Source organism: Dendronephthya gigantea, unplaced genomic scaffold, assembly GCF_004324835.1.
Source record: "Dendronephthya gigantea isolate DGI-Jeju-01 unplaced genomic scaffold, DenGig_1.0 000001F, whole genome shotgun sequence".
Lineage (NCBI taxonomy): Eukaryota > Metazoa > Cnidaria > Anthozoa > Malacalcyonacea > Nephtheidae > Dendronephthya > Dendronephthya gigantea.
In genome coordinates this window covers 632,871-644,694 of record NW_021163011.1, presented here as the reverse complement: position 1 = coordinate 644,694, position 11,824 = coordinate 632,871, and positions in this window count along the sequence as shown.

The following is an 11,824-nucleotide window of genomic DNA, read 5'->3' as shown; positions in this document are numbered from 1 at the left end:
GTTCAGCACTAACATCGACTTTTGGCAATGAGGCGTTATATCCGAAGACTTACGCCTAGTTTCCTAGCTTGTAGATATTACAAGCCATATATGAAAAACGCCTGGCCTAGAGCACAAATTTAGAAGAGCTGGAACTAGCGTCCTTCATGTTTTTGAATGCGTGCTCGTCTATTACCACAGTCACAGCATCAGCACTTACCGAGCTTACAGGGTGATTGTAAAATTATTAATCGTAATACTTAAGTTGATCAAAAATGCATGTTAATAAACTCAAACACGATGAAGCTCTTTTAATTCAATCATTCATTTTGAATATAATAATTGCACACAAGCGTTCAATATATTAAAATTGAACTAGCACACGTGCATACATGCATATACATAAGATTAATTAAAGCATCCCAAAATATGATCACTTAATTGTTCTCTGGATTATTTCTTTCTTCTTATCTTCGATATTTTTCACAAAGCTTTTTCACAGTTTCCTGATTTACATAAATGTTCGGATATCATCCAAAAGCCACTTCAGTTTCAGCTCCATTTCTTAGTTTCGTGAATTCTATGAGCTTCTTTTTCGGGGCTCCTGCTGGTTTCAGATAATCACTTTTAGTGCTTGATTTATTTTTTCCACCAACACGCAAAGACTCCACCTTTGACCATTTTTTGAAGTTTCGGAGATTGAGTTGTATGGATTGATCAGCGCTCCTCGAGCAGTAAAGCAATGTTTCGTCGACGTCGCCGTTCTTTGAAGGTGTAGTCGTTCCACCTTTGCACCAAGATGGCGAATTTTTTATCTCTTCCAGCTTCAACTGGGGAGATTTAACGCTTATGTACAATGCTTTAGGATTGGTCGTTTCTTCTGCCATTATAATACTCTGTTGTTTCACGGATTCTATAGGACCGGTTTGTCCTAATCCTACTGTACGCCCTGTTTGAAACACAACATAAGCGTAGACATCACCTCTACCGCTGTGCTTTTTAAAATGCACAATATGTCTATTCGCCCCTTGCTTTAATACACTATATCGATCATTGAGCTTGAACAGCGGTTTCGTCTGACCTTTGACTGTCTCTGCCCCTACGTGCACGGCATATTGATATTTAGCAGTCTTTCTTGACGGATTTTTACCGTGATTGAACCACGCAGTACAATACGTTCCGTGTGTTGGATCAGGTGTAGCTTTTTTTCCCTTAATAGAATCCTGTCTTTGGTTTCGATGGAGAACCAAGCGCTGTTGGTCAGGCTTTGGAACATAATACCTAACAAATATAAGATTTGTTAAGACCGTTGGAAAAGGCAAAATACCTTATATAATTTATGTGGTTTTTAATATACTCATACCACCTGTAAAATCTCGCGGGAACAAACGAGGTGTTACTTTTTTCGTGTAAATTATGTTAGACAAGAAAAACCTTGCATGCATGGAATTACCTGCGAAATTATAATAATAAATTATTATAATAATTATAATTTGCTGCAATCTTATTCCCTGAGGGGTTCTGAGTTATTAAACCTACTAAGTATATAATAAAACTAAGAACTGCAGTCTTGCATGCAATATGCAGCAGAAGACTCTTAAATTCTAGGCGCTATGCATTTTATATCGAAAACCGAGTACATGCACTTCCGGTGAAACGGAGCTTTGCGATTAGATGAGAAAAATTTTTTGCGGTTCATTACTTTCGCGTAATGGGCTGACGATCCATCACGAGATGAAAAATAAAGAGGTTATTGCGATCAATAATATGTCTGCAAATAGGTAAAAATAATGCAATTTTGTGGTTTTCGTCGTCAAATGCGCGCCGCGCTTCTAATAATGTATACATTCATACATTTTCCCTTCTCTTCAATGCAAGTTTATGCACCCTTGATGTCCCATACTGACCATTTTATTGACCTCGCTTGCTTGGTCAATACCGCGAAATTTTTCACAAACCTCGCCTTACGGATCCTGTCTGTATAAAAGGCTTCGGTCTAAAAAGAAATTCCTATTTATCTCACCTGTTACCATTAACGTCCACCAATATTGCAAGTTCTATCCCTGACCAAGATGTTTTTTTCAGAGGCCCACCAGCATTGCAATGAAAGATATTTGGAGCAGTATCTTTTGTTGCTGGAGAACTGGCACTTGGCATTAAATCTTGAAACAACGTGGTGTGAATTTCATATTTTCCACCAGAATATTTGATATCAGAACCAAGGGATACAATGATATCGTCATAAAAATAAACTGATTTTTTGAAGAGGAAATTCAGCGGCTTGGAAAAAGGTGAATTCTTCTTACCCCCATATGTGGGCTGTTTGAAGTCCATGCCAAAAACGCCGTTTCTAAACTTCATCTTCGATTTACTTCCATGAAGGAATAAACCACCGGCCATGGCATTGACGGACGGATTGTACTGACGCGAGCTACTTTGAGCGTATGTAGCCATGTCTGCATAGGGCACGTCCATAACAGTCGTACCGGGAATCTTTCTCCAGTCCCATCCCTTGTCTATGTCCTTCGAGTTCAGAGCCGCCTCGCTGTTTGCTATTAACATGGCACCGTGGCTGCCGTACATACCATAGACATTATCCTTGCCACTTTCGAAATCCCAAACGAACTTGTCAAAACCTTTCACGGTAACTGCCCAATCATCCCGGCGATGTATGCTCAACGACCCAAACTGTTTCGACCAATGCCCAATTGGCGAGTCTTCGGCGCGGTAGTACCATTTTTGTGGCCCCTTTTTATACGTGGAGGCTAGGCGTTTCACCATTTCCATGATTCCCAAAGATCCCAGTGTGTTTAAATAGTAAATACGAGATGGTGTACCCTTACACAAGCGGCTGTTTAAATTACCTTCACAGGTTCCGGGGACCGGGGTATAGAGACGGAGAAACATGCGGACTTGCGCCAAATGTATGTTCAAATTAGGATTATTATATTTGTCCTTTTCTTTCAAAGGAGATTTCATGGCCATATAAGCATAAGCTGGTACGATCTCAGTAAGAACGGCTTTGTTATATTTTGGGAACCGCCCACCAACCTGACTGGGTGTTGAATAACGAACCGAGGCAATTCGTAGGACTTTCAAAGAGTCGATTATATTTAATTTTGTTTCACTTTTCAACTCATATGCTGTTTCTTCCAGCAAATAAGAGACCAACGCAACGGTATGCAATGCTTGTGGCCCGTAAGCAGAGGCGTAAAATGTCTTGTGGTGGAAAACTGTGTAGTCTGGCTTAACAAGGCCTGAAAGTCCTTCAGTGACATCCAAAGCGTTCTCGACCCATCTTTTAAATGCGTCCATATCCCGAATTTTTTCTCTTTTTTGGGCGTCATTCTTTTCAGGCATTGCGAGAACCGTCATCAAACGATACAACATTGCACTTCTTATCCTGTCCGCTGTACTGCCCTTGAACTCAAATTTTTTCTGATAAACCTCTCCAAACTCCACATACCATTTCATCATGTCAATGGTGTCGGATTTGAGATAATTTCTCATCAAGAACACTGAATGCAGAAAACCAGTCATCTGAAGTAGTTCGTGGTCCATTGAACCAAGAGCGCTTCCTTTGTTTAAACCTTGATTTTTTAGGTATTCGAAAAGTCCAATTATTTTTGTTTTTCGGAGTTTGTTGATGTCTTGCAAAGCTTTTTTGACGTGTTCAACGCAATCTTTCTTCGCACTTGAACATTTAGGATGCATGCCTTTATTGGTAGATGTAAACGAACGAGTGTAGAAGGATTTGAAAGATCGTTTTAATGAATCGTCTTCACCAGTGATTGCTTCCACATCTTCATCATTGAGGGATTTTGTCTTACTGCAAGCATACTTTTTAGCAAGTTCACACGCGACGTGCTCAATTTCGACTGTTCTGGACTTAAGATGGAATTCCAGTGTCAACGGAAGTAACACCTTGTGGTGAACGAATGAGAACTCTTCTGGTCCTCCGCGAACTTTGGATTTGTCATTTCTCGAAAATAGCCCAGATGTAGGAGTGTTTGAATCACCTTTTGTTAAATTCTTGTAGTGTGTTCGTGCTTCGTCGAAGTATGTCACTAAATCGCCCCATCGTTGTTTAGGAAATGGGTCGGTTTTGGACAACTTGTGAGGAATTGTTGTATATGCTTTGGTTTCGCTAGCATACCAGTCCAATAAACGCCGAGTTATTTCGTCAATAGCTTTCATTTTGCCCTTGTCCACTTTAGAAGCTATAGCGGGGAATGGAGTTTGCAGGCTCCAGCGATAGATTTGTTGCCAAAACGACTTGCGTTTGTGTTTTAATAGAGCGTCGTCTTGCGTTAAACCCGAGGATATCTTGCTACAGTCGGTACAAAGCGTTTTCGTTGATTGAACGTATGTGAGGGGTGGAATGATTAAATCGCGTGTTGCCATGGATAGCTTGTCGACAAATCTTAAAAAGTCAATGTGCAGAATGCCTGGTGAAGTCACGCCTGAAGGAGCCGTTATAGAAAACATGTCGATTGTTCCAGCGTAATTTGGCGAACCACGGACAGGGACGGGCTTAGTTGATGATGGTGCGGGACACCCAAGGAATTCTGAGTATGACACCCATGCTGCTCTCCACCCATCAAAATTTAGAGAAAATGGAAAACAGAACTGCTTCTGATTTGCTTTTCGTTTCTGCCGAACACAAAGAGTGAGACACTTTTCAGCCAAAGGTTTAGAATTGTGAATCCAGATTTGTATTCCTGCGTTGCTTTTTACTTTAACATTCTTGGTCGAAAGATCCCACGTCAGTATCTGTTTGGCACTCCATTGCCATCTCATTGATTTGGAACCCTTTTTGAAGTGACTTGTACTGATTTTCAAAGACTTTTGCGGAGTTATTTCGGTTGGAAGATCACCCTCAAAGTTGTATTCTTAAATGAAAGAAGATGAGGAAAATTATTTGCCGAACAAAAAGCAATACACGAATACATTTTTGTGCGCGTTTTTAATTATGTTGTTCATAAGACACATTTTTCACTCGCCAAAACAAATCGCCTTCCACAAAAAACACACTAAATGGTTTCCTTAACGATGCTTATATGCGAACGCCTAGAGGACATGCATTTACCAATATATATTTATAAGCTTTTTAGACACCCTGTGATGATCATGCAATCGAATATATAGCTAACTACATCCACCGTATCTATACCAAGCCGGCAAAGAGTTTGGTGCGTTTGAGTACCTTATACTATATATTCAAACAAAACGTTTGCACTCTTTTCTAGAAATAGACATCAATAGCTCTGGGCAATTCTTACAAGCATGTTCTTAGACAAACTATTTTAATTTCCAATCCTTATATAAAAACAGAGAACGTAGACCTTAAGTATAATGCGAGTTACCAGCAACGTTACCCATGCATACAGCCTTACCAACAGTAACTTTGGCGATGACATCTGAAGCATGAGCCATAATTATAATCAAAAGTAGAAAACTCATTGCTCGCCTTTGTATTCTGAAAATAAATTTGCACAAAATCTAATTTTATTAACATCCTTTTTCAAATTAGCTACATTTTTGTTTATACCAACACCATTTTACAGGATCCAAACAAAAAAGTGACGCATCAGTCATCAGAGATTATCCTATACTCCAAGCATAAACGCGCCTAATTTCAGACAAGGCAATGTAGTGAAGTTCTAAAACTGAATAGGAATAAGTAACGAAAAATGCTCTTCGCTTTGCCAGTTGAACCGCGAATTTCTTGTAAGTCCACGTTTTTGGTAATTAAATTCAAAGTTATTTAAATTCAAGAAGCTTATGTCTATGCATGCACCTATGAGTTTAGCATAGCGCTCAGGCATTCGAATTATATCTAATTCTATAATTTGTCACTTTTTTGGAGTATACACCCTGTACACGCAGCAAAATTACAAATCACAAATCAACATTATCTTCATGTTCTTCTTATGGGCGAAATAATACTTTTGAGAAATAAATTGTCATTCTTACCTTCCTTTTCAGCAACTATATTTTTTCCTTTTCAGAATCTCCGAGTGTTGCCTCGCCTAACTTGCAAGATCCACTCAGAAAATAAAATCTGATTAAGTCCAGGAAACCGACGATAAACTGACAATAAAACAAAATTTAAGAGGAATAAAAAACCTTGTGCACCCAAAAACCGGTTCACAAGCGAACAGGCTGTACGATTCATACTCGCCTATTCGTTTGCGGCTTTAAATAACCAAAATTTATCAAATTGTTTGACACTAACGTCATTCTCGGCATGAAAAACTTGATCCAAACGAAGCCCAAGAAAAAAGAGTTCGGCTGGTTTGAAAAGCGTTTATTTGATGAAAATATATATTAACCATTTTGTGACAAAGTTTATTCATCGTTGAAGCAAAATTTTTTCGATCAATATTCTGAAGGGCAATTTTTTTTTAGTTGCTTGTACCAGTTGATCAGGAAGGTGGCAAATCTTTTGCATCACTGAACTCTCTCATGGTACCTGTGCGAAAAACCTGCGGGGAATAAACGAAGTCAAGTGAATTAAGTAGTTGGGCTGGTATGAAAGCAGATGTTTCATCTCATATTTGAGAAGTGTTTTGTCTATTTAGGCAGTTGTTATACCACATTTGATGCCAAATCTCTCGGGTATATTTTTCACAATTTTCAGTTTGCATTAGTAAATCACTTGTACCTGAACATAGAAAGGAGCCTGCAGTTTTGCATCAATCATATCGAATCTTCTCATGCATGTGACTGCAAAAGAACATGCAGGGTATGAACAAAGAAAACCAGGTAAAGGGACTGGCTTGATGATCGAGTTATATTACCGGGTTTATACATCAGATATTTTAGTTTTATACAATCCATTCATCTGTCAGGAAACACTATCGAAGAATATTCGAATGGTCAATATTCTTTGTTTAAATTGCAATAGTCAATAACTTGTGGCAGTAAATTAGGAAGGTATATTGTTTTGCATCAATGAACCTCTTCACTGAACCTGCGAAAAGGCCTGCGGGATATACAGCACATGCTTTGCTCAAGCTTCCAGCTGAACTTTGCCAAATTGATACAAAATTGGGTGCTGCATTTTCTTCACAGACATCTCGAAGCTTATAATTATGCGTTAAAAGTGCAAACTTTTGAAACTGAAGTGAGTATCGGTGAATATTCCCTGAGACGAGGTCGAAGTCACTGGTTCCTGCGCCTGCATCAGGCGAATAATCGTTACACTGCTCTAGAAGAAAAAATAATTGAATAATAGTAATTTAGTATGCATGCATTTGTGTTACAAATATAATTTACTTCATAATGAAAAAGGGAAGTAGACCATTGACAAGAAAAACAAAATGCTCTAAATACTTTGCTAACAAAAATCGTTTATAATATTAATTTTGCAATATTAGACGTAACAAAACATACTTGAAACAATTTTAATTACATAGACTATATTTCTAACGAAAGTTAGGAGTTTTGTTCAAAGAAAGTAAGCAGTTTTATTATTTAACATTTTCACTTTATTCATGACTTTATTACGTGCCCGCTCGCATAGTTTGAAGCCTGGAATATACTAACCCGATGTTCAAGAATCACTACGATTTACCCAGAATTTACCCCTTAAAATCTCTTATTGGTAAATTTGCTATAAATCTTTAACTTTAAAAGCTTGATTTCAGACACGTATAAATTATTTACAAATAATGACAGTATATGTTGATTCAAAATATCAAGAAAAGACACAAGAAATTTAACCTAAAATTTGTTTAGCGGGAGTAATTTAACTATGGGAAACGTTGCAGAAGTATCACATCAAATGGGAGATTTAGCACGAGGACGTGAACGTCAAGGAGAACGTGAATATTGCGAATAAATTGCGTCGTGTGTCCATATATAGACGTATGACGCCATCTGTCCCCATTTTTAAGTTCTCTTTGACGTTCACGTTCCCGTGCTAAATCTCCATTGAATATGCATGTTATTTTTTTGATTAAGCTTCTAGAAAATGAGACAAGAAAAGTGCTGAGTGAAGAAAATTTAACCAAAGTATCTATTTTAGTCGTGCCGTGCCAATAAGAGTGCAGTGAAAATGGGCCTAATATCTAAGTAAAACACATTGTGTAAACTTCACTTGTCTAAAATGAATTTACTGGTTTTGCAAATATAGTCCTGAGCCGGTGCTCCGGTGCCAAGCGAAATCTCTGACCTCTGCGAAATCTCTGACCTCGCGTGACCGGTCAGAGATTTCGCGCGTGTACACGCGAAATCTCTGACCTTCGCGAAATTACCGATCTCGGCCGATCTTTATAATTTATATTTTAAATGTTATATGTTCTAATAGTAAGTATAAAGTATTTCTATTTATAAAGTATTACTTTGTTCTCAAAGAATATGTAAGACAATGTAATTTTCAGCTTTGGTTTAGGAAATATTTGGCAAATTAATGTTTGAAATTAATATGACTATAGTCTATTTGGCCACCTACATGTATATTGTATATTAAATATAAGTCGTGTGTGAACTGCAACTTTTATATGTGATACTATACCTAAATAGCCTATATAATTGTCCACATGACCACATAGGTTTGTCGATATGTGTGGTCAACATGTGCACATGTATGTACATGCTCAATGTCCACTGTCCAGACCTTTGACATCAACAACTTGAATGTAAAAATAATATATAGATATTTAAGTTGATATGTTGCGGTATTAGAGTGTTGTTCTTTAGTAATTAACACACAGATCACAATGTTGTCAGACAGCAATAACTATTCAGGACATTCATGATAGTGATTTATTAACATGTGATGGTATTATTTATACTTTCAACAATAACATTAAAGAAATATTCAAACTAATTACTATTATTATCTTAATTTCTTGCAACTGCATTTACATAATTATTTACATCCAGAGGTTAGTTATTTACAATTAAACTATATATTTACACTTAAATTGTACAGGCACAAGTACTACATCTTTGATGAGGAAATTTGGCTCTGGCCACAATAATACCAAGCAATATATTTCCAGTAAATCCAAAGCATAAAATAAATCACAAATCCACCTAAAGCCAAGTAAAAGCCAAGTAAATAATAACAGCTATATCGATGAAAAAATGATTTTAAGCTTTACCAATATCATTTAAGAACCACAAAAATCACACAGACTTGCTATGCCTTGCCAATACCATACCCTTCATACACAAAGTTTCTTGAGAATTCAGAAAGCGCATGGAAGGCTTTTCTCCTCGTGGTCTTCTTCAAATTTTCTAAGTGTGCTGGCATCTGGCGTCCTGACTTCAGGAACTCCAGAACATCTTGTAAAGAAACCTATTTTTATGAAATAACAAGAAATTTTTTTCATAAACAAACTTTATATTCTTTCATGGCATTCAAAATTCGAGAGAAAATAAAAGTCAGAGGCGCCTGACTAAATTGTGCGGTGTTCGATCGCTATAAAATTCAAGTTCTACATACCTTGTGTTTATTTATCTTTGTTTTAGGCTTTGTATCGACACTGGCAGTATTAGTCCCAGTTGTAAAATTAGCCGCATTTAACAACGATTAAAGGATTAAAATAAAGCTTTTAAGACGCACGCTTTCTCTGAACACTTGCGAAATTTATGAGCAAAAATAAATCATGCATATCATTGCGCATGTGCACAAACGCAAAAGTCAAAGATTTCGCAGGTCAGAGATTTCGCGTCACACCGGGCGAGGGTACTAATTCCGCCCGGAGATTTTAATTACGCCCGGGAATGCAAATGCGAAATGAAAGTTATCCGCGATTATGTCATGGACGTTGGGCGTTTTTGTAAGTAATGCGCATGCGTGAGTATAAGACGAGTTAAAACTGGTAACTAGCAAACGTTTACAAACGTGCGATTGGCTAAATTAAAATTTGGGTTCACGTCAGCATAACTGATATTTTGAATTATAAAACTTTTTAAATAATATTTTTCATTTGGGTGGTCTTAAAACTATACGAAAAATTGACTCGTAAAATTGATTAAAATATAATGTACTGAAGATGCCTTTGGATAGAAAAATTTTCATTTCATCCAAAGGGATGGAAAAAATCTACGATATTGAAGCATTTTTAAAGTGTTTTTGAACAGGTAAATGGGTAGATTTTGTATTTTAAAGCATACAAGTATTTTGCAAGTTTAATATGTGGATTTAACAACAAATGTATGACACCTCTTTGAATTTATTCGTCAATTTCGTTGAAATCATTTTGATTTGGAAAGTATTTATTTTTAAAGGTGAATTTGTTTAAAAAGTAATTGAAATTTCGCTAAAAATTGAAGTATTTAAAACTATTCGTAGCACAATTATGATTATAGTCGAATTTGATAGCTCGAGAGTTGACTTTATAATTGTACCAAGATATAGGATTTTACTTTACGACTTCGATCATTCAGCAGAAACGAGTATTATAGAATTTCAGTGATGTAAATATAAGTTTATTGCTTCAGGCGAGGGGACTTTGCATGCAATGTATTTCTAGTATATAACATATAAATTAGTGTTGAAAAGCCTGTTTGAGAAAGACAGAAATGCAGGTATGTGTGTGGAAATTGAGTTGGCAGGAAATGAAAGATGACACTTGTCTGGAATGTTATATCAAATGACATACCAAACGACACTTAATTTGTTGACTGACACACATGTTCATAATGCAAACAGTTCAGTCCCACGCTTCTGGGAGCAGCTGAAACATCAGGCGCAACACGAGGAACACGATGGCGTATCACTGATAAATAACATTTCACCTCAAATACTTTCAAAGGGATTGGTAATTATTACCGGCTCTGTAGGCAGTGGAAAGTCGTTACTGCTGACAAGCATTATTGATGGGGAGCTTCTGATAACCAACGGCATTTTAGAACATGCAGGAAGCATAGCCTACGTTTCGGATACGCTTTGGGTATTCCCAGGCACCATCCGTGAGAACATATTGTTTGGCTGAGCATATAACGAGGAGTGGCACGTGAAAACTGTCCAGGCTTGTCAGCTGGAAGAGGATTTTAAGACTCTCTTAGCAATCTGGGAACTTTTTTTTACACTACGCGAGGAAACTCAGTGAAACTCCATGACAAATTATTTCCCCATTCACGTTGTATAAATCGAGTTTTCTGATTGGATAATTTCTATGCCCATCGTTCTCTTTCAGGTTTCAAATACATGGATTGATATTCAAGAATACAACTACCAATTTTGATGGAACAGAAAGAAAATATTCAAAATGCGTTAATTCTGTATCCAATATCTTTGGTTTCCGCTGTACTAGTTACAATTTTCTCCAAATCATATATTAAAACTCAGAAAAATCTATCCGCACACGGTGAGCTGTCGGCTGCGCTAACCGGCAGGAGTAACCCGTAGCTCAGCTGATAGCTCTCTTGTGCTGCAGGCTTAAAATGCATGCGATTTATTTATTATTCAATATTACACATCACAGCGGCCTAATCTATAAAATATTACGCAAAATACAAACTAAAACGGTTACAGTGAGTTAGTACGGTTAGTTCACATTCTCAGCATTATTTTTATATTTTTAGCGTCAAAATCGAGCCTTTAGAGGATTTTTGCCGATTTTTTTTTATATAAACATGCATGATGATATGAATTATCACATCACCGGCAATACTATTTCACAATAATACAAATATCGAAAAAAAAATCGGGCAAAAAAAGCCGAAAAACTGACCCCTTGGTCCAATTTTACGTCCGGAATCGATTTTTAGGGTCAAATTTATCCTAGCGGGAGGGTATCATAGAGTTTTGTCGCCTTTTCCAACCGCATGACAACATTCCGAGCACGTAGTAAGCACGCGCTTAACTCAAGTGAATATTATGGCG